The sequence below is a fragment of the Hemibagrus wyckioides genome, linkage group LG18 (assembly GCF_019097595.1).
Source record: "Hemibagrus wyckioides isolate EC202008001 linkage group LG18, SWU_Hwy_1.0, whole genome shotgun sequence".
In the NCBI taxonomy this organism is placed as follows: Eukaryota; Metazoa; Chordata; class Actinopteri; order Siluriformes; family Bagridae; genus Hemibagrus; species Hemibagrus wyckioides.
Genome location: NC_080727.1, coordinates 7,317,138 through 7,340,000, shown reverse-complemented (window position 1 = coordinate 7,340,000; position 22,863 = coordinate 7,317,138). Strand labels below are relative to the sequence as shown.

At 38.0% G+C, this 22,863-nt stretch overlaps 1 protein-coding gene across 1 annotated transcript in view; it reads left to right on the top strand.

Moving 5' to 3' along the window:
* Positions 1 to 18,476: 18,476 nt before the first annotated feature.
* Positions 18,477 to 22,863, top strand: part of ntng2b (netrin g2b) — a 104,433-nt gene continuing 100,046 nt past the window's right edge. Inside the window, exon 1 of the mRNA XM_058415001.1 lies at positions 18,477 to 18,552. The gene's annotated coding sequence lies outside the window, so the exon portion shown is untranslated. The remainder of the gene's footprint in view (positions 18,553 to 22,863) is intronic.

Genomic DNA, 22,863 nt, shown 5'->3' with positions numbered 1-22,863 from the left:
GATTAAGGCTTAAGCCTTAAGGAGGATGGAGACCAAGTCAGGATTGAGACCAAATAAAAACAAGACAGAGTCAACATCAAGAACGAGAACCATCAAATCCTTTTCTACACCAAGCTTTTACTTCAACAAGCTCGCTTTATTCATGCATTGTGTCAATCATTAGGCTGTTATCCTAGAAGAAGGAATTACTTCTCGTTAAACCTTGGGTATTCAAAAAGGAAAAACAACACAAACATCATTTTTACAAGCTTTTGGACAATATTTAATGAGACCAATGCCTAAGAACCAAATGACTAACATGTGGCAGGAAATAGCATCATGAGAATTTGCTTAAGGTTACACAAAGTAACCGTGTATCCATGGTGCAATGCAATCCCAATATGTCATTGTGCATCCTTCCACGATTGAATTAAGGCGTAATATCATCAACCGTCTCATTTCTTATGTTCCTGGAGTCTAATTCAATTGATTTCTTTATGTCCCACTCATTTTGGAATACATTTAAATCAGCTGTCATGTTTCCTGGGCATGAAACAGATCTTTAGAAACGTTACTCAAACTTTAATATATTAACTCTTTGGCATGAGGCACTTAATTGATGGTCTCAACAGAATAGCTTGTGGCCTCGATATATTAATATGTGACCGCACTTTATTAAAAAATATAAGTAGGATGTCAGTGTGGCGGCTCTGCGAAGCCTGGGAATACCTAGAAAGCAGTGTTACGTCTGATATTGACAATGACAGGAATGTGTGGAAAAACATTTCACTAAATATTACAAAGATCACTGATACTACCTTTAATATGTAAAAGTGAATTGTGTTCAATGCCATATTTGGATTATAAAGAAGTTCTTTTGTATTTCTATGTCCAGACAAGTTTCAACTAATCAATCGAATCATGTGTGTTAGTGAATTTTATATTGCGTTTGCAGTTCTCCTAACTCATCACCATGGCTGCATTTAATCTGTCATTGGTCATTGACTCCCAGGTCTGCCATTTTTAAACCTAGCCTATTTTATTCTGGAGCTTTCAAATAATCCTAATGGTCATAATGAAGGTCCCCTTTCCGGTATAACTCTTTCCATCTTACAAGGCATTATCATTGTTATTTTACACTGCTGCTTGCATCTAACTCTATTCTATTGTGATAATTATGCTGACTGTACAGCACTTTGGTCAACTCCTGCTTGACAAATAAACTTTACTTGACTGTCACACTAATAAGCTGTGAGCGATTTTGAGAGTGTGAGTATTTATCTCAGCATGACAAGGGTTAGGGCACTGAGGTAGGACCCAGAGTGGAAAAGGGTAGAGACGCAGCACTTTTTTGTGGCTGTTAATGGGACACAGATGGGGGATTGCACTATTTATTTGTTGGCCTCTGTGGGTCCATTTCAAGCCTAGTCACGTTCCCCTTAATAAAGGACATACAAATGAGTTGTGAGTTTCATCGTTGTGTGTTTTTTCTGCTGGATGGTACAAGAAATTTCTTTAGCAGTGCAGTTTTTTAAAAAAATAAGGTCTTAAAAAATTAACATTCAAAGGATATCCAAATATCCTCCCTACATTTCATGACGATATCAGTGCGGAAGTCAGATCATGGACTAGATAGAATTTATTCAAGAGAAATAATATTTCTATAAAATAAAGAAAATATATGGAAGCAATACATTAGGTAGGAAGGTATACTTTTACTGCTGCTGTGGTGTTTTTGGAACTTATTAGTTTAGAGGTTAGGGTATGAGGGTATGTATGAGTACAGAAATAACATCCGGTAACCAAGGGAAAAGAGACAAAAGAAACCAAAGGAACAAGTGAGGGGGAAGAGGTGGAAACTGTATGAGAGACAGCGAGAGAAAGAGGGAGAATTTTAGGATACCAGAATCAAAGGAGCCCCGCTGACTTGTGCTAGCGCTAACAAGGAATTAGTGCTCTGGTAAACAAACCTTAATCTTAAGACCCCCTGCCTAAAACACACACACACACACACACATTCTCCCCTAAGTCACAAATATATAAACAGTTGAAAGATCAACTTTTGTTGCCTCAGGAAGTAAGATATGATGATGGTGTGGCGATGATGGAGACATCCTCCTGTTTGTGTCTCTTTGTATTTGCCTGTGTTTACTGTGTTTGGAGATTGATGAAGGACAGTGGTGACAGAGAGAAAGATAGATAGATAGATAGATAGAAAGAGAGAGAGAGAGAGAGAGAGAGAGAGAGAGAAAGAGAGAGAGAGAGAGAAGAGCAGTGTTTCCCTTTTGAGGGAAACCCTTTTGTTCCTCTTAAGGTTTCTTCCATGTGGTTTGTTCCTTATGAGAGTTTTTGTTGGTTTAGGTTTCATACAGAATCTCAGGTTTCCTCCCACCAGTAGGTGCCAGTAGGTGTTGTGGCCAAAATAAATTGTCTTTAGGTGAAAAGTAGTGTATGAAATTGTGTGCCCTTTGAGATCTGTGATGATCGGTATCCCATATATGGTTTAATCCTGCTTCTTGCCCAGTTTTCCTGGAATAAGTTCCAGCTAAAGATTTCTTTCAATGACTGAGGACCTTCTTGATCATGTTCGAACTTGGAACAGGGGTATACTTCCAGACTATTACAGCCTGTGTGTATGTGCCAGGGTAAGCCATTCTCTCTGATGTCCTGCCAGTTGTAACAACCAAAGGAAAAAGTAGGTGCTTTTGAGCAAAGTGCAATTTCGCAGCTTGAATGTGTGGTTTTGTTCAGCCAAACCAGTTCTCTTGATAAGGTAAATAGTTCACCATTTTATCACACTGTGCCATTTGTTGGAAACTGGTGCTGTTCTTGGCTGGACTGGTAAGCCAGCTGCTGCTTCCTGTTGAGGTAGGCAGCAAACTCTGCTGGGGTTCCAAAGGGGGCACAAGATGACTCACAGGATAAGGAGATAAACAGGTTTAGAATACGTAAACTTGACTCATGACCATGCAGCAGCAAAAGATTGTACTAGTACAAAAATGAAGACATTACCAAGTTCCCTAACTCAGTTTGCTTAAATAGATATGACATTTGGCTAATTGGTCCTTTGGAGCACTGGTTCCTTAACCTGGTCCTGGAGAACTCCCTGTCCTGCACATTTTAGTGCATTCCTTGCTCTCCATTCAGGAAACGATTTTAATTAGCTGATAAGTTGCATCTAATGTGTTAGAAGCAGGGAAAAGAATAAAATGTGCAGGACTAAGGTTAAAAACCCTTTGCTTTAGCATACAATTAAGGTATTAGATTAACCCAGTCATTTACAGTCTTGTCTACAAAAAAGTACAGGCTATTCCAGCCAAACAGGAGCCTTTACAGTTTGGAGAACAATGAACTGGTCAAGCCATATGCCACGCTAAGTAAAATATTTCTCTAAGATAAAGTAAGCAACAGTGGATGTCCATGGTTATTGGTATTCAGTAGAGCAAAATTATCCTGCACGACCAAAACATCTGCCCTTATTATGTCATTTGGAGCTCAGATCCTGGAATTGGTGATTAGTCTGATCTGTAGGGGGCTAGTTTGTCTGGTACTGCAATGAACTTTGGCTAGCTTCACAAAACCGTTGCTTCAAGATCGATAAAAAGACAGTAGATCTATTCATGGGCCACAGAAAGTGTTTTTCCACCAGCTGCTATGACAAGACACTGGGGTCTACCATCCCTTTATTAAAGATGTGATGGCACGTTTTTCTTAATAATGAGTTTTTATACTCTTCCCAGTACACCTTCAGAGATTCAGATGTCTTAAATGTGTGAAATGTTACATTCTCTCTCTGGCACTACTTAACAATAATAAACCTTGTAGTACAAACTCCAAACTCAAGTGCTGAAAGGCAGTGGCATGTTTTAAAGTGTTTCATAGCAACATAACCATAAAATGTACTAACCAGCATGTTTCCAGATGTGAACACTGTTATGTCCCTTTTCCAGATATGGTCCTTATCCAGAGCAACTTAAATTTTATCACATTTATTCTGTGAGTAATTGATGGTTAATTGATGCCTTGCTCAAAAGCCCAGCAGTGTCAACCTGGTGGTGCTGGGATTCAAGTTCAAGTTCTAATCAGTATTCCAACATAAATCACTGCGCTACCACTGCTTTCCAAAGGAACAGTAGAAAACAATCAGGGCAAGGACTGTGGGAACCAAGGAACACCACGGAACTTGGGTTGGGCCAAACAGATTGTGTACCCTTGTATCCCTTGTATAGGCCACTCTGAGGTGCCTCAATATCTTGAGAGCCTTTTCTTCTACCATTTCTTTCCAGGGGAACTGCACCCAACCTACTGGCCTATCTGTAATAGAATGATGATACTCTCTGGCTCTCATTCTGTCATGTTGCCATGATAGGGCATCTGTTTTCATACTGAATGTCTTACCCTTACTTACACCTCTGCTATATCCCAGTAGGATTCTGTATTAGACAATTCAATCTAGTACCAACAGATCCTTAAAGAATTTGGAGTGGAATTGAGCCTTGAGTCTGCAATGGTGCTGCTATGTGAACTGGCTGGTTAGTAATAGAACTTAGTAACAACTGACTGGGGATTTGAACTTGCACTCCAGAAAAAAAAACTCATGTAAGGACCTCTTTGTGGTTTTCCAAAAAGTGAAAAGAAAATTGCTCAACAGGATCATCATTAACTGTGATGGTTTCTGATTTGCTTATTTCACTGACAGCCAATTGATAGGGCTCACTTTAAACAGTTGGTACTAATTGACACGTCAAAGTGATGTCCATGAGATTTTCTTTTTCTCTTTTATAATTCATACTGGGGTTGAACTGAACTTGTCTCTTTGCTGTATCTTTCCAGTAGAGTGCATAACTTTTTTATCAAAGAGTCAGTAGATTATAGATAAAAATTTTTTAAAAAACCTACAGTAATGCTTTTGTACTGCTGTGACAAGGCTCCCTGGATAGCCTTAAATATTAATTCCAAGGGAATTGTCGGGTAGACTTGACATGAGATTTTCAGACTCATACGTCATACATCAGGGCACACAGTAGCGTGGTCTCCTCGGGCTTGACACCCCATACAGGGTGTCCCCTATCTTTTGCTCCACTTCCCAAGGGATAGACACCAGGTTCCCCATGACCGTTTGTAGAATAATTGGTATGGAAAATGAATGAACTTAAAACTCAGTCAATGCTGCCTTGATAAAATTGTCAGTGATGCCTTTGTTTGTGGCTTCAGTTGGCATTTGATCATGAAGCAAGGTTAAATATTTGACTGTCTTTTTTGAGGTGGCAAATTTAAAGGGATGTGATGAGAAGTTAAAGGACCATGGTCACTGTGACCCTCATGTCACATTGTGACTATTAGCACTAGGTGCAATGCAATACCAAGTGCTCAGTTCCTTTTGTGTCTTTCGTTTTTTGTGTGTCTGTCTTCTTATCATTGAATTAATGGGATCCTGAATGTGAGAATTGTACTACTAACTGCTCAGACAGCTAACTACACTGTTAGTTTGCTCCTGTCTCATCTATTGTCAGGAGAGTGAGATAATTAATAAGTAAAAAAAAAACAAACAGTTATGTTGGTATTACTAAATAACAACAAAAACATGTTATAATTAAGCAATTTGGTTGACCGCAATACAATAATGAGGCCACTGGCAGCAGCACTGTTTCCTTACCATAGATCTGTGCAAGATTTGTTCATCTACCTATTCCGACTAACCCGACAGCACATGCTTCCTGCGAGATGCAAAACCTGCTGTGTCCCACCACCGCTCAGAAAATGTCCACGATTGGCTAGTGTTGCTGTGATTGACAGGGGAGACAGAGTATGCCATCATGAATGCATGCTAATTTTTCTACATGGATTCTTCCAGTTACAGATGGCTCTGGCAATGTCAGGATTCAAACTCACAACTCTCCTTATGATAAGACGAATGCGTTTTTATTGTGCTACTCGAGAGTAAAATTTCATTTACAATTTTATGTTCAATTTAAACTTTTACCACAATGTTAGCTGCTTCAAGTCATTAAAAAAATATAACAAAATATCCACAATGTCACAGGAAAGCATACTCTGGCATCATTTATCAACCCTTCAATGTTATACAATCATATCACCCAATTACAATACGCGAGCTATTATAAATTATAATCTAGGCAACAGATTTAGTACAGTTTGAATAAACGAAGAGACAAGCTCCTGATATCCTTACTTAAACGTGTCGAATTCCCTACTTGCGATTTAAAATGTTATTTGTCGAAAGAAATACATCACACAGTTACATGAGTTCATTTAGCAGTCTCTTTTATCCAAATTGACTCACAAATGAGGAAATACAAACAAAGTGATATACAGAGCAGTAGACAGAAGCAGCGCTACCATACAAGATTTTTAATCGAGTGCTAGAGGAGCAAAAAGCACAGAGTTGAGGTGTACAGGCAAGTGTAAGTGTGTCAGGTGAACACATTTCAGGTCATTTTATTAGGAAGAGATCACAAAATTAGGAACAGTTCCAGAGAACTCTCCAAAATAATGTTGAGTAAACACTGGGTCAGAACAGGCAAAAGTCGATCGAATCATAAACAGGAGAATAGAGGCTAGGCAAAAATGGGGGTCACAAGACAGAAAAGCTGATATTCTAGATTAGAAAGGCAGGCGGGGTCACGTAATGGACATGGAAATGGTAAATGGACACAAAGGAACTGATCGTATACTTTGTAAAGTACAAACAGAACAGAGAAACTGAGTGAAACAGAAGTGCTTATAAACAGTCAAACATGCATAGTTAAGCACAGATGAACACAATTAGAAGTATGGTGACTGGGAATGAGGAAGTGCGGGGTGTTGCTGGGAAGGTGAGTCCAGGGGATGGCCGCTCTGTAGGCTGCAGTGAATTGTGTGGACTGGTGACATCCATGGATCTGTACAGTTTTTGTTTCGTTAAGTAGCAGAGTTAGTAGGGTTTAGTTAAGTTCACAGAATAACTGGATCTTTAGCTGTTTTTTGAAAAGATTCTGATATCTAGATCACTCCACCACTGAGTGACAGTCAGACTGAATGTTCTGGAAAGGGAACTCATGCCTCATTAGAAACTTAATGACTCATTAAAAACAACAGGAGTTGCAACCAAAGTGCTGTACAACAAATAGAAAACAAAAATACAGAATCAAGACAAACAAAGGGACAAATAAAATTTTACACCCTCACACTGAATTAAAACATACAGAATAAAAATGGGTGTTCAAAGCAGATTTGAACAAAGAAATAGAAGGGGAAGATCTTATGTTTAGGGGAAGACCTGGGAGCTGCCACAGCAAAAGCCTTTAGTTTTAAAATGTGAATGAGGGACTGATAGAAGAAACTGACTAGACGACTGAAGAGATCTAGAGGTGGAAAGTGGAATGAGGAGATGACAAACATACTGAGGAGTATAACCATGTAAAGCTTTAAAAACAAAGAGCAAAATCTTAAAATCAACATGGTAGAGCCAGTGTAGAGAGGCGAGTGGAAATGTGCTCACGTTTTCTGGTGCCAGTCAATAATCTGGCTGCCGCATTTTGCACCAATTGCAATCGGTCCAAAGATGATTTAGGCAAACTCAGATAAAGAGAGTTGCAGTAATCCAACCTTGAAGTTATAAATGCATGAATTACAGTTTGAAGGTCCTTCATGGAAAGCATCTTCTTGATTCTAGCAATTGATCTTAATTAAAAGAAACTACTTTTCACAACGGTACTAATCTGCTTATCAATATAGAACGTAGGATCAAAGACGAGGCCAAGATTTCGTACACGTTCGCGTACATTTGATGACAGGGGGCCAAGCTGATTGACAATGCCAGAAGCTGTTGGACCAAAAACCATTATTTCAGGTTTATCATTATTTAACTGTAAAAAAAAAAAAATCCAGGTCCATCCAGCATTTAATGTCCTGAAGACATGCAAACAGATTAGACATTGACCAGTTATTGTTTTTAACCGGAAAATAAAGTTGAGTGTCATCTGCATAAAAATGATAAGATAAATTATGTTTCTGAAAAATATAACCGAGTGGGAGCATATATAAGGAGAAGAGGAGAGGACCCAGGATAGAGCCCTGTGGAACACCGTAGGAAATTTGAGCCCGAGATGAGAAACAATTCCCCAAATTCACAGAAAAAGATCTGTCTTTAAGGTAGGAAGCAAACCAATTCAGCACAGATCCCTGAAAACCAGCTACTTGATCAAGTCTTTGAAGAAGGATGTCATGATCAATTGTCAAATATCAAATGCTGCACTTAAATCAAGTATGATTAAAATACAGCAAGAACCAGAATCAAGAGAAAGTAAAATATCATTAGTAACCTTCAACAGGGCAGATTAGATCAGTACTATGAAATTCTCTAAAAACCCAAGTTACTCAAGTAAGATGAAATCTGAGAATAAACAACTTTTAGGCACAAGTAGGCACTACTAGATACAGAAATAATAGTTAAATTAGTCAAAAATAGTCTAAAGATTAATCAGTTATGAAAGTAATTGATCCTTAACTTTTAGGCAAAACTTTTTTTATACTTCATAATACTAATAATGCTCCAATTCAGCAGATAACTACATCTGCAGAAGATTTTTCCTATATGTCTTGAAGCAATGGACTGACTTACCAAGGGAAGTGACATTGCAAAATGATCTTGCTTGAGTTGCTTGCAGTAAAACATTTCTACTTCCTTAAACGAAATATTTGTAGCATTCCACACATTCTCATGTTGGCCTCCGTTACCTTAGTGAGCAGCCTCTTTGAAATTTGGCCCAGTGTGAGCACCTGTGCTGGCGTTCATTTCTGTTCTGCTGTGCCAGCTGGGATTGGCCCAGAGCACTGGCTGGTCCAGGTTGGGGTTGTCAGAATTGCGATGTGCTCTCTATGTATTAATGTAATCAGACTGGCGTCAGCAGAACCTTATTCCATCGATTCACTGCCACAAGGATGCAGAATTAGCGCAATCTGCCACAACATGGACATTTTGCTGTAAGGCCATCAACCTCTATGCTGCCCTTTTGTCTACTGACTAGATGATTAAAATCTGGTGTAGATTTGTTACAACTGAGGCCAGAGGACAGAGGCCTGCCCTCTAATGGCCATCTTGGCTAGTGAGGACAGAGATCAGGTAAGCAACACAAGCACTCTTGGTTGGAAAATACAATAAATGAAGGTCAGATTCGTAAGTGCGCAAGCTGTAATGCAGAGGTAGACGTAGGTAAGGCTGGATTCCTGCATGTGATGGTTTGGTTGGCGTCTAGCAATTGACTCTGCTGTAGGTCAGACATTTTTGCTGCCAGTGGAAGTTCTGGGCTCATTTCTTATACTGCGATCGAAATCATAGGCATGGTTCCTGCTTCATTCCCAGGGGAGTACATTGTGTTTTGAGAGTTGCACACAGATTGTCATTGTGCTAATCTGTAGCTCTGTTGTATTGTCAAGATATGACTGACAAGCAAAGTGAGTGACAGGAGATGACATGAACAAAATCAATAACTTTACAAACTAATGAGAAGCTCAGAGAATAGAGAAGACAAAGTTCATATAACAACACAAAGTGTCTGTACATAATATATTCCGTATCTATTTCTACAATGGTTTGGGGCTCCGAATATCCATAAACGTATCTATATTCAAATTTAAACCCATAATTTTTGTGTTTGTTTATTTTGTATATATATTTATTTCTTTTTAATATGATCTCTATGACTATGTCCTCAGAAACACAGAGACAGAACGGCAGTCAGCATGGTCTGTAAATACATGGCTCCTCACCCTCAGCTACATCACTTGAGTTCATAACTGGTCACAACTAACTAACTGTTATTTTTTATTTATTTCTAATCAATTTAATCGATCCAAAATAGAAACAAGCAATTAGGTAGCATTATTTAAACGGTCACTCGTTACTGTATTAAAAAAGTAAAAATTACCCCTCTTCATTAGTCTTCAGTACAAAATGCAAACACAATAATGTAAGTATTTGCTTGGTAGATAACAGTAAGGGCTATAATAGGATAATGTGAGGTAAGGAAATATGGAAATTATGGAAGGCTACATATTTTTATTCTATAGTGCCTTATAGAATTGTTATAGGATTTTTTATATATTTTTTTATTTAGGTGGTTCTTATTAAGGTAATTTCTTGCTCCCTGTATGGACGCTATAATAATAAGCACATAATAAAGCCAACTGTTGGCTGCTTTTGTGTGTGTTTGTGATTAATGCATATTAGATATTCAAAAGAGTATTTGTCTTTAAAGAATTTTAATTAGAAAGAAAAATATGTTACATAGGTTAACTGTTCTTACTGAAATATTCTGAAATATACAGCAAACACCAATTCATAAATATTTCCAGACTATAGTTGATTAGATATCTAATTTACATTTTGGAGATGCTGCAGCTTGAACCAGCCTAAAAGTTTTGTATTTTTAAACTGACTTTGCATTTTGTTTTCGTATGAAAAATTCATTGCGCATTTCATGTTCCTTTGAAGTTCGTGAACAGAATGTGGGAGATCATTTATGTATGTGTTTGTATGTGTGGAAGAAATCTGCATACTCAGATACTCTCAAATAGGACAGGTAGAGTGTGTGTGTGTGTGTGTGAGAGAGAGAGAGAGAGAGAGAGAGAGAGGGAGTATGGAGCTAGGATCCCTGGTGTGTGCAGGCATAGCTGGAGGGCATGGTGTGATGTCTCAATGCACGGATCACAAACACAACACACACACACACACACACACACACACACACAGTAACATACAGACACCATGCTGTGTTTAGAAAGGGCTTAACAAGAGCCTTATCATCCATGGAAACAAATGTTGGCCTGGGCAACAAGTCTCTCTCGCTCTCTCTCTCACACACACACACACACACAGTAGGCACAACTGACAAAGATAGAGTGTTACTTGTACTGGGTCAGCAGGGAGCATCATTGATTAGCTATTGAATAAAGAGATGCATATTTCACTGGGGAGACAGAGAGACAAGGAGAGACAGAGAGAGAGAGAGAAAGAGAAGAAGGGGAGGGAAGAAACATTGCAAACAAGCAAAGAAAAAATAATCTACCGATCATGATCATCAGTATTTCATCACTCTTCTTCAAACCCATAGCATGTGTGTGCATATGTGTGTGTGTGTGTGTGTGGTGGTTGTGTTGGCATACTTATGCTTCTTGTCAATAAAAAACATGTGTAGTATATTTGTGTGTCTCAGTCACAGTGACAGAATATGGAAAAACAAGATAATACAGAGGCACAGCCAAAGAGACAGACAGTAATGTGAGATGCGCAGACTTTAACTGAAAAGCCTTTAGGGAGGACTTTGCACATCACAGAGAAAAGAATAAAGAGAATGTTGAATTACTGCAATGGACAAAAAAAAGAACAGATTGTTGACATTGTTTTAAAAAAAGGAGAATATTCTTCTAATGTGATCTATGTATAGGAACAAACCATGACAAAGTGGGTTGCTATGGGAAATAATCAAAAGCAGCGTGGGGTGATGGCTTTACTACCCTCAAACAATATTTACTATATATACGTTTAACCATTTCGGGTTACAATATAGTTACTGACACATTAAATGCTGACACTGCTGAAAATCATAAAATGTTTAAATGTCCTTATAGGAGCCTTTACCATATCAAGGATTATAAGTTTGTTAAATAACAAATGTGAAAACATTTTTAATCCTTTTCTCAATTTAATTTTTGTGGAGCAGCATAGTGGCTAGTATGTTTGCTTCACACCTCCATGATTCCCACCTTTCCCTGTGTGTGTGTGTGTGTGGAGGTTGCATGTTTTCTCCAAAGTCCAAAGAAATGTGTTATTGGATGTGATTATGCCCTGTGATAGGTTGGCACTCAAAGAATTATTGTTCAGGCTTCTGCCTTGAATTTTCTGAGATCCTCAGTGACTGTTTATAGGATAAGTGGTACAGAAAATTATGTAGTTCATCTGCTATACAAATCCTTGTGAATGGGTTATTACTACAGAAACAATAAAGTAATAGTATGAGTGCTTTAATTGCATTGCAGCCAGAACAACGGTCATAAATGAATCCTGTTGTACAAATAAAATAACGATCCAACACATTTATTACAGAATTCCTCCAAGTATTACCTACTAAGTCATGCCTACTAAGGCGTAATCTTACTAACAAAACAGCTAGCACTACTAATTAAGATTAGCATAAAGCCTGCACAGATAAAAATGGAGACTATCACGCCATCTCTGAACTGCTGTGGCCTCGGTCAACTTTCAGCAGGAAGGAATTAGTGCTATAATGAACCCAGAAACTACATACAAACTATTAGTTCCACAGGAGCTTTTGGTTGCACAATTTTTCATAACTATAAATTGTTGAAGAAATGACATTATCACCATTACATTATTTTCTGTCCAGTTTTACCCAAATGAGGATGAGGTTCCCTACTGAGCCTGATTCCTCTCAAGGTTTTTTTCATTATATGATCTCAAGGGGTTTTTCCTTGTCTCCATCACCTCAGGCTTGCTCATTAGGGATAAATAGTAACTTAACTTTCAACTTCAAAGCTGCCTTGAGACAATGTCCATTGTTAAAAGTGCTATACAAATAAATTGTATTGACAAAATGAATTAAACCCATTAAAGGAAAAGGCAAAGTTTAACATTATAATATACTATGTGTTTGAAGAACCCATTACACCAACGTTGTTCCATGTGAAGACGTTGATTTGCATTGACAAATGACTGAAAAGTATGCCCAAGGGCGAAAGGTAGCAGTTTAGACAGAAACATATGCTAGGCTCCAGAGCAGAACTGCATTTATCCTTCATCTTCACTTCAAGTAGCCAAGCATTTATGGAAAACTTCAAAACTTCAGCAAGAAAGCTCATCCTGATGTCAGAGCTTTTATGGATGATCAAAATGTTCACCTCAAATAACTTTTACAAAGAAGACAAAGCTTCAGAAGTGATTGTGATGGATCACCTTTTGGAGTGAGAACAAGGAAGTTAAAAGCTCCAGCTAAAGGTTAAACAGAGTGAGGGACTTAAAAAACAAGATATTTTCCACAGGAAGAAGCACTAGTGAACAGTAACACGGCGTTCAAGAAGACAAAATGCAAATGTGTAAACTCGGCATGGTGTTTATTAGGGACGATTAAATAAATACATAGTTCTTTAAAATGTCCATGGCAGTGGTCAAAGCATTGGCAGGAACATTAAAACAAGATAATCCATAATTAACAAGGATATGAGCAAAACCAACAAACATGGAAGGCTCAGACTTAACTATATCCTCCTGACTACCAGGAAAAAAAAATTCCCAATTACTTTTGTTCTTAACTTTCCCAATTGTTTGGAGATTCCTTCTTGGCCCCGAGTAATCAACTGCTCACCAAAGAGCAATTTGAATTCAAGAAACTTCAGTGGTTTCTTCCTTTCTGGCAGTCAGTATTATACTGAAGCCATGCCTTGATGATCAAAAAAGTGGAAAATTACATGCACTGTCCATTTCCAAGTTGCGGGTGGCCATTGTGTTAAAACGTAGCATCCTTTCCATCCTGTCCAAACCACCCAGGTTGCAATTTTGCCAATAGTCTTGACATTTGGACATATCTTTTGTCTTTCTTAGACCATCTACTGAATGTGACCTGAGGCTCAAAGCCATGCACAGAGGATGCCATTACCACTGGGTTGGGAGTTTAGGAGAACTTCATCTAACCACCATCTCAGATGCCCCTCCTCCTTTCTTTTTGATGGTCTGATCCCCTGAAGTGTTGCACTCCTTCTGAATTCTGTTCTTCATGAGAGTTCCAGTTCCTGCCAGCCCGTTCTCAATCAGGGTGTCCAGGAGATCAACAGTTGTAAAGAAACTGTCAAAGAACAGGTGGGTTCCTTCTGGGAATGAATTTGGCCACATGAGGGACAGCTTGTTTTCCAAAGCCCTGTCCTGCTGTGATTCTGAAGGTGGTCTTGCCTTGGTAGACCACAAAATCTAAGACCATATCACTTGATGTAGCCAAGACAAACACCTTCAATCCAGTCAGGTATGGTTTGCCCCTTACATACTGGAGAATTTGGCTGCAACCGGTTCTCCTCACCCTGACTCTCCTGCCTTGGTTTGCCCTGTCTGAACTACATCCTCTGAGCTATGTGAGCCCTCATCTTTATCTTCCTCATCAGACTACTCAATATCTGAGTTTTCATCAACAATTCCCAGTAGAATTGTTTCTTTCTGAGAGTGAATCCCTTCCTGCTTATTCAGGAAAAAAAAAAATGCAAAATGGAGGTAATAACTACAAATGCCCACTGGAGAGGACATTTTTAAACACTCTCCTATCATGGTCAAATATTGTTACATTACATTAGAAAATTATTTAATATGTTGTTTGGAGATTCATATGAAATATAACAATAATATTTCAAGAGAAAATGTGCTCAATGAAAATGATTAAGCATTTAGTTTTCTTCTTTCCTTAAAGTGCCCTTCTGGTGATGGATGCCATATTTTTTGAGGAGGAAGAGGAAGTTCCCAAAACCCCACCCCTACAAATTTGGTATCATTTAAAAGTCCTTTAAAAGTTAAAAGGAAGTTAGTTCAGTAGTATTTAGGAGGTGGGAGATATTCAAGTTTACATATGTCCTCTAGAGAGAACAAATTTGAACTGTGGGTAGCAGGACTTTATAATGAGACTAAAACACAGATGTAAAGACAGACCAAAATTAAAAAGAAAAAGCACAGAGTAAACTAAAAACAAAGCAGAACATGAGCAATTCTAAAAACATTCTAAAAGTGGATGATTTTAATCTCTCAATTAAAGAAACATTAATATAAAAGTGTACGTTTTTATATAAGTGGATTATAAATATAGGGTTAGGTTATAAAACCTAACCCTAGGCAATATAGTGTATCTGTTTTCTGGGTCACAGTGTTTTTGCCATTGCTCTTGTTTCTTATGCTTTCCCCCCCTCTTATCTTAGCTTTGGGAATTATCAGTATTGTCTCAGTGTGCCCCTTGCACACATACTGTATGTCATTATAACAGTATGTACTGTATGTACTGTATGTCATTATGACAGTTAACTGCTTATTACTACTTATGTTTAGACTATAGAGGGCCCAGGCTTAACATATCTCCTTCACTATACCCTGGGTCTCAATCTCCTGATTTGAAATAAATTTTGTTTTGTTAGCAACACATCCAATTGACAGCAGTGTGAATGAACATGACTGACAAGTTACTGATATTAACAGTTAAAATCTGGATGAGTCTGAGACAAAGCTGATCACAATGTATTGTTTAAGCAAAAGAAACCTCTACACGCTCCCTAAAGAACAAATCAGCTTCATACCATTAGCTTGCTAATCCTTAGGTCTACAGTTAAGGCATGTCTGTTCTAACCCACAAATTATGCTTGAAGGCTGGGTAAACCTCATATTGTCTTTTATAAGGAATGCCTTACCTCAGTGTTTTACAGTCCAGCTTAGATTTATTGGTTAGCAAGCAAATGGAATAAAGCTGGATCTAAGGATTAGCTAGCTAATTCATTTTTGTTCATTAGGTTCAACTTTAGTGTGTCAGAAAAGATGCAGGTCTACATTTACTGTGAGGGTCGTTTAGAAATCTTACACACAGAAGCTTCTTAATATATCTGTGTCAATTACAAGAATTGCTAAATTAAGAGAATAATATTGCTAAGGATGAATATGGACCTGTAGAGGGCATGATACAGGCAGAGTCAGAGGGTAAAGCAGCTAATCGATGGCAGGAAGACGGTTATTGATCGTCCATTAATATCCTGTTGAGTGAGTAAGAGCTGACACACACTACACACACACACACAGACACAGACACACACACACGATTGGATTGCATATTCCAGATATAAATAGTGCGGGGCTGAGTTACTTTCACTCACTGAAAGTTGTAGCCGTGAGGTCACATAGACAGACTGATGTGTGTACACACACACAGTGACAGACAGTTAGGTGTGTGAAAGGCACCTCTAAACGCCCTTATTGATCGCCAAATCGCAAGGTCGTCATGGTGATTACGTCCTCCAAACTCGACCAAGTGGAAGTGTTTCTTTGGGTCAGCTGCTGTTCAATGTCTTATACAGAACCAGTAAAGTCACTCAACATCTATGTGTGTGTCTGGACTGTGTATTTTATTTAACAGTTATATTTCAAGTTATATTTGATGGTGAAAATGTCCTATACCACAGAAAAAACTTCTGTGTTCAATGAATATTACTGTCATATTAGAGGATTAACACTTGCTCTCTTAAAATCATGACTCGTTTAATGTGGACAATAAATAATCCAATAGGATACTTAGCATCTTCTGTTCTACTCTTATCACAAATTCATATAAAATGTATATTAGTGTGATTTTCTCAGAGTACTCAAACTTTTAGATCTCTTCTGCGCTTATGATGAGGTGTCTCAGGATGAGAACCTGAGAGACAGCAGACCATTTATTTCCATTTGATCTGTCTAAGAGAAACTATAGAGATTAGATTTCTAACTATAGAGATTAGATTTCTTTTCAAAAAATCTCTTATGTGCAACCATATTTTATTTATGCTATTTTTTTAAAAACATTTTCAATGACCAAACTTGGTTCAGAAGCTCTGAACTCGATCACTGATAAAACATTAATATGCATTCAACCCTTTTTTACCAGTATACTGGTATTCCAATCTGTTGGTGGAATGGAAATTCAATTAATCGGGCATTTTCAATCAGTATAAACAACTGAATTATTTTCTGGCCATGAGTCTGATATAAAATGAGTCAGGATGCTGTTGGCTTTTAGTATGGAGACATTTGTTTTTCCCTCTGCTGGATAACCTTACCTTTAATGGTTTAAGATTACGCCTCAAATTTTAGACGCTTATGAACAAGCATCTGGGGCGTCTCAAAGAGCTGAAATGAGTCTTTTCTATGAATATTTTGCCCGTGGTAAGCTCGGTAAAATTACTACAGAAAAACTACAAATGTCTACTTTTAAATGAGCTTTATATTAACCTTCTCTGTGGAGTGGGACATGACAAACACATTCAATACTGAACATGAACACAATAAAACAGGAACATATTCCATTTTTTGGCCTCTGGTAGCATATAATCTTTTGTAAATTTTATTTTTTTTAAATATTTTTTTAACAGTATGATATTTCTCAGAGAAACTGATAGATACACAGGTAGATTTAGGTAGGAGTGTAATGATTCTCAGAGATATTTCTATATAGTATACAGTATAGTATGCAGCATATGATCATTTGTATAATAGATAGATAGATAGATAGATAGATAGATAGATAGATAGATAGATAGATAGATAGATAGATAGATAGATAGATAGATAGATAGATAGATAGATAGATAAAAGTACACATAAGACTGAATATGACATGATCGGTTAGGGTTGAGAGAAAGAGAGAGAGAGAGAGAGAGAGAGAGAGAGAGGGAGGGAGAGATATATACGCAGAAGTAGATACCTCTCAGAGGAGAGCCTTTACCTTTAACAGTTACACATAAACCAATCACTAAAGTCCTAGCTTGTGCAATAACGCCTTCATGCTATCCTAAATAATTTACACAACAAATAAACGTTTCGTTTCATTATCGACTCCTTTGATTTTCAGCCGAGACTGAAGCTTAAGGTACAATTAAACTTGAGGGGGAAAAATGCCAAGCAAGGAAGTCACAAAAACCCGTTGGCTCATAAATATTGAGCCGAGGCACCTAAAAGAAGCAGAGATTAGGAAAAGAGGCCCTTTGGAGGAGGAAGGGAGAGAAAGAGATAGTTAAACTGAGGGAAAGAAGACCTCTTTCTCTCTCCCTATAGAGAAGCTGTCATGCTGACTCAGTGTGTATGTCTGTTGAGCTATAACAGCCCTTGTTTAACATTTAAACACCACTGACCTTCACTCCAACTTTCTACCACACAGTATATATATATATATATATACACTTTATATACTTTCTTCAATATGATGTTCCTAAAAACTTTTATTACACAATGCAGTCTGTAATCACTGGGCAGTATTTCTCCCAAATGAACCTTTGGCTATGGCTATAAACTGCAGAATGTTGTCTTTAATTTAACTATAGAATATTTGTATTAGCTACATTAAATTCTCGATTCTGATTGGTCAGAAGCTGTTGAATACATTTGAATGAATGTCTCTGTAATTTTTCTGTAATCTTGTATTATTCCCAGTTACATACCAGTAGGTTTAGCCAAAGCAAGATGACATGAGATTATGGTAGTTAAGGATTGACGTAAACTTTCAAATCATGAATAAACACCACTAAAGACAAACTGTCAAGAATGTGTATGTAGTACAATCCCACTGAAGTTGTTGTTCTTTAGCTGCTCCCTGTTCGGGGTCACCACAGTGGATCATCCAAGCTGCATATTTTGAGTTGGCACAGGTTTTACACTGGATGCTCTTTCTGACACAACCCTCCCATTTTATCTGGGCTTGGGACCAGCACTGGGGGTCGAATCAAACCCAGGCTCTGCAGTGAGAGCACAGTATCCAGCTGGACCACCATGGACATGACAAGCCTGCAAAAGTAACTATATTTTTTTTTTTTTCAGAAATTAATAGCTGACCTGAATTCTACTACATACCTAATCTTGATTTAAAGTATTTTTAGTGATTTTGTGATGGTGGCTTAGTTGGCTAGCACGTTTTCCTCACAGCAGAATGGTTAGAGGTGTGATTTCCATCTCCATTCTGTATGCTTGTAGTTCCAGAGACATGCATTAGAGGTTGATTTTCATTTCAAATTGTCAGTAATGTGTGAGTGTGCGTCCAGGGGGGAATATGCTCCAGTTGTTACCCCGTGTAGGATAATAGTACAAGAACAATAGAAGTTCAGCTATTTTGAATCTGAAAAAAATAAAAACCCATCCCATCTGACACTTTAGTGTATATTCTGAAGCTATACATGAATGCTTTATGCCTAGATTAGTTCAAAAAGAAGAGTTTTCTGAGATGAAGCTTTCAACAATGCTGTTCATTTGCAAAAGTCAAAGCTTTATTGCCTGTCACAACTAAGAAGGAAGGCCGAGTGTTAAGCCCAGAGTGGCTCAGACTTGACCTTGGGAACAAGAACAATGTTAAACAAAGACGTTTTCAACTGCAATAAAAAAACGGAAAGTCAGCTTATCAACAGCTTCATTTAGTATTCCGAGCATTGCCTTTTGTGTTTTGGGAATTTAAATACATCAGGTAGAGTGTAGCCCTGACCTTTGTGTGTGTGTGTGTGTGTGTGTGTGTGAGAGAGAGAGAGAGAGAGAGAGAGAGAGACGGAAAGGAGTCTAATATGCTTAGTCATTTAGCTTCAGGTCTTTTTGCACAGAGGAATTCACTTTTAATGAACTCTTGTCTCTTGTTGAAAGAAATGTATAGAAAATTTCAACATCTTGGGCCCACTAGGAGTTATTGTCAAACTATTAGACAGATTAAAAAAAAATAGTATAGCAATATAATTATATGCTTTAGAATAGTTAGATAAACAAACTGTGACTGTGACCATTTGCTCATTTATCCATCCTCAGCCCTTACTTTTCACCGGTACTGTTTAATAGTGATAAAAAATAATAATATGTGAAATTTGATGTTGATTATAAGATCAAGGAGGAGTTTAGAGCTGTTTTGTGCCTTCACCCTAATAGGGTTTACAGGATTTTCTCAGGGAAATGCAAAATAATGATTGCGTAGAACAAAGTGTGAGCCATTGTATATGCTGTTTTGCTATTCGGCTTCAGTAACAATTGCTTCAAAGCAATAAATGAATTAAAGTGTTATACATTTATTTGAAAGAAACAATCTGGAGTCCAAAATCAAAACAGTTCCAAAAAACAGTTCCAAAGCTCTCAAGCTTTTCCAGATGTTTCTTAATGATCCAAATAATAACTGGATCATTACCAAGCACTTGAATTATCTGCAGAAGCATGGGAAAAGCATTGCACTTCATGTTGAATTGTGCATTTTTTGTGACGAATAAAATCTGAATTTGAAAATTCAGTCCAATTCGATTTTATTCGTAAATGGACAGCAGCCTTACGGTAAAATAAACATTCAGAATAATAATTACCATGTATAACATTTATAATTATCTTTAATGAGTGAGCTAGAGTTCTAAGTTATAAGTATGAGCAGCAGTGTAATTTCTGAAAGCACAAAACTGACTGCAACAAAAGCAGTTCAAAGCCATCGCCTTGGTCTGCGACGTATCTCCAAGTAGTCCACGTGGGGACATACTCAGCAGCATTGAGTGGCCTCCAAGTGATGAGACTCAACCAGAAGTAGGGCATCAGGATGGATCAGGCAGATAGATAGATAAAAAAAAGATGTAGCAGAGTGGAGCGGAACTGCAAGGTGGTGAAGTTTTAGTGAAACATGAGTGTCCTAGCGGTGTAGTGTAGAGTTCAATAGATTTATGATTGTGGGGAAAAAAACTGGCCCTGATTCTGCTGGTTCTGGTGCGGATGGTCCTACTGGGTGGAAGGAGGTTGACCAGTTTGTGACTAGGATGGGAGGAGTCCTTGATGATTTTGTGGTGAAGAGACTCAATGGCAGCTAGTTGGGTGCTGATGATGCGTTGGGTGGTTTTCACACTGTTGCACCTTTCTAACCAGAGTTGAGGTGCTACCAAGTTAGTGGCTGTCATATGATGAGGAGAGGTGGCTGGTGGGTGGGAATTGGCAGGTGAATAAACTGGGGAGAAAACAGAAAAATATTAAACAGTCACATGGAATGATTAAATGTGATATGTATTGTTGTTTTAAAAAATTTGCATGTGTAGCTTTGCCTTAATACAATACTTTATATTGTTACACTAACACATCCTGTCTGCACTGAGGGCTGGGCCATAATGACAAAATCTTATATATATATTATATGAATCATGATATATAAAAAGTACAAATTAAAACACTCTATTCACCTTCAAGTACCTTAATTTTTTCTTCCTAATTTAGTCCTTGAGTGATTCCATCCTTTCAATTTTTTTTCTTTCCCTACAATTCTTTTGTGAAATATTCTGATTGTACACGTTTATATTTGGAGACAGCTAAAGGGTCTCAGCTGGAGCTTGGAGCAGTTTGAGTCTCTAATTCAAAAACCTTTCCTATAGTCATGAATCTATAACAGCATCCAGGCAACATTTTGTGTGTGTGTGTGTGTGCATGTGTGTGTGTGTGTGTGTGTGTGTGTGTATGTGTGTGTGAGTAGCTTATTATCAAGATCCACATGAGTGAGCAGGGGAATGTTCCAAGATAGGAGTTTTTTGTTTTTTTTTGTTAAATGGAGACTCACATCCTGACAACCTTTAGGTAATAATTAACACTTTAAAGGGTGGGGTTTCCTTGTGTGATTTTCTGTTCGAATTTGTTACACTATTTCGTTAGGTGTTAATGACTACTCACACCCTCTCACTCACTCTCTCTCTCTCTCTCTCTCTCTCTCTCTCTCACACACACACACACACGCACATAGAGAGACATGAACACGTCTTCAAACGCTCAGCATGGTCATAATACACACGGAGCGACTCTAGAAAAGCAGTATTGTTCACAATCGCTTTCTTGTACTATACATATTGTACTCTACTGACTGTCTTCAATCTTACTTTGCCTCCTTATACTGCTTCTCACAAAGAGGGCGTGAGTTTGCTCAAAAAAAATAATCCTCATGCAGTCTCAGTGGGGTGCACTTATGAAGGGTATGCTTTTATCAAGGACTGCCAAAAAGACACACACACACACACACACAGAGCCAAATATCTGCCAGGTCGAGAGCAGCTGAAATCACTCATCTGCCCCACAAGCAGCGATCATCAAATTTTACTGGTTTCAGTTCAGCTTCATTTCAGGCCAAAATGCCCCATTTCCAATTTTCCCCCACAAAGTGCAATAATACTGAAAATGATTTCTCTGACATGAGACATTTCTCCTTCATATGCTTGCCTCAGCACCTTCAATAGACAGAAAATACATTTTAAAATGCACATATTTATCACAAAAAAACAGGAACTTATAAATTAATTATACATTATTAATACACATGAACAAATAATTAGTTATTAAGAATTTGGCTTGAGTTAATTGATAGTTCGATAATGTGTGTCATTGTATACACGATTATCAAAACGTTTGATAATAATAAACAAATCATCAGTTATTTAAGCAATATCGAATGAGAAGAGTGCGTTGTAATTCAGACGTAGACATGAGGCCACAGGCTTAGCGTCATAACCATTCACAGCTGTGCTGATATTCAGTATATCTGTATGATTGGAGGGCAGCACATTGGCTTAGTGGTTACCCCTGTTGCCTCACAACAAGAAGGTCCTGAGTCCGAATCCTGGGATTGAACAGGCAGGGGCCTTTCTGTGAGGGTTTACTCTGGGTACTTTGGTTTCCTCCCACAGTCCAAAAACATGTACACGATTGGTAATTCTAAATTTCCTGTGTGTGTGGTTGTCTGTCTCTATGTGGCCCTGTGATGGATTGGTGACCTGTCCAGGGTGTACCCCTGCCTTTCACCAATGTGTGCTGGGATAGGCTCCAGCAGATCACTGTGACCTGAATAAAGCGGGTATAGAAAATGGATGGATGTATGATTGTAAGTGTGATATTGCTTTTATAAGAAATTAATTTAAATTTTGTTCCACTAGAAGAAATAGATCCTGAAGAAGCTACACACTCTGGCTAGCTAGCTCACACTGATTTGTATTAGAACACAGCTTGTTCTATCAGATTAGTGGAATGGAATAAACCTTTGCATAATAAGTATGTAAGCTTTACAAATGTTTAGAAATGAAAGTTTGACACAGTTGCTCTTGTTATTGTGTACTGTATAACACTATTGTTGG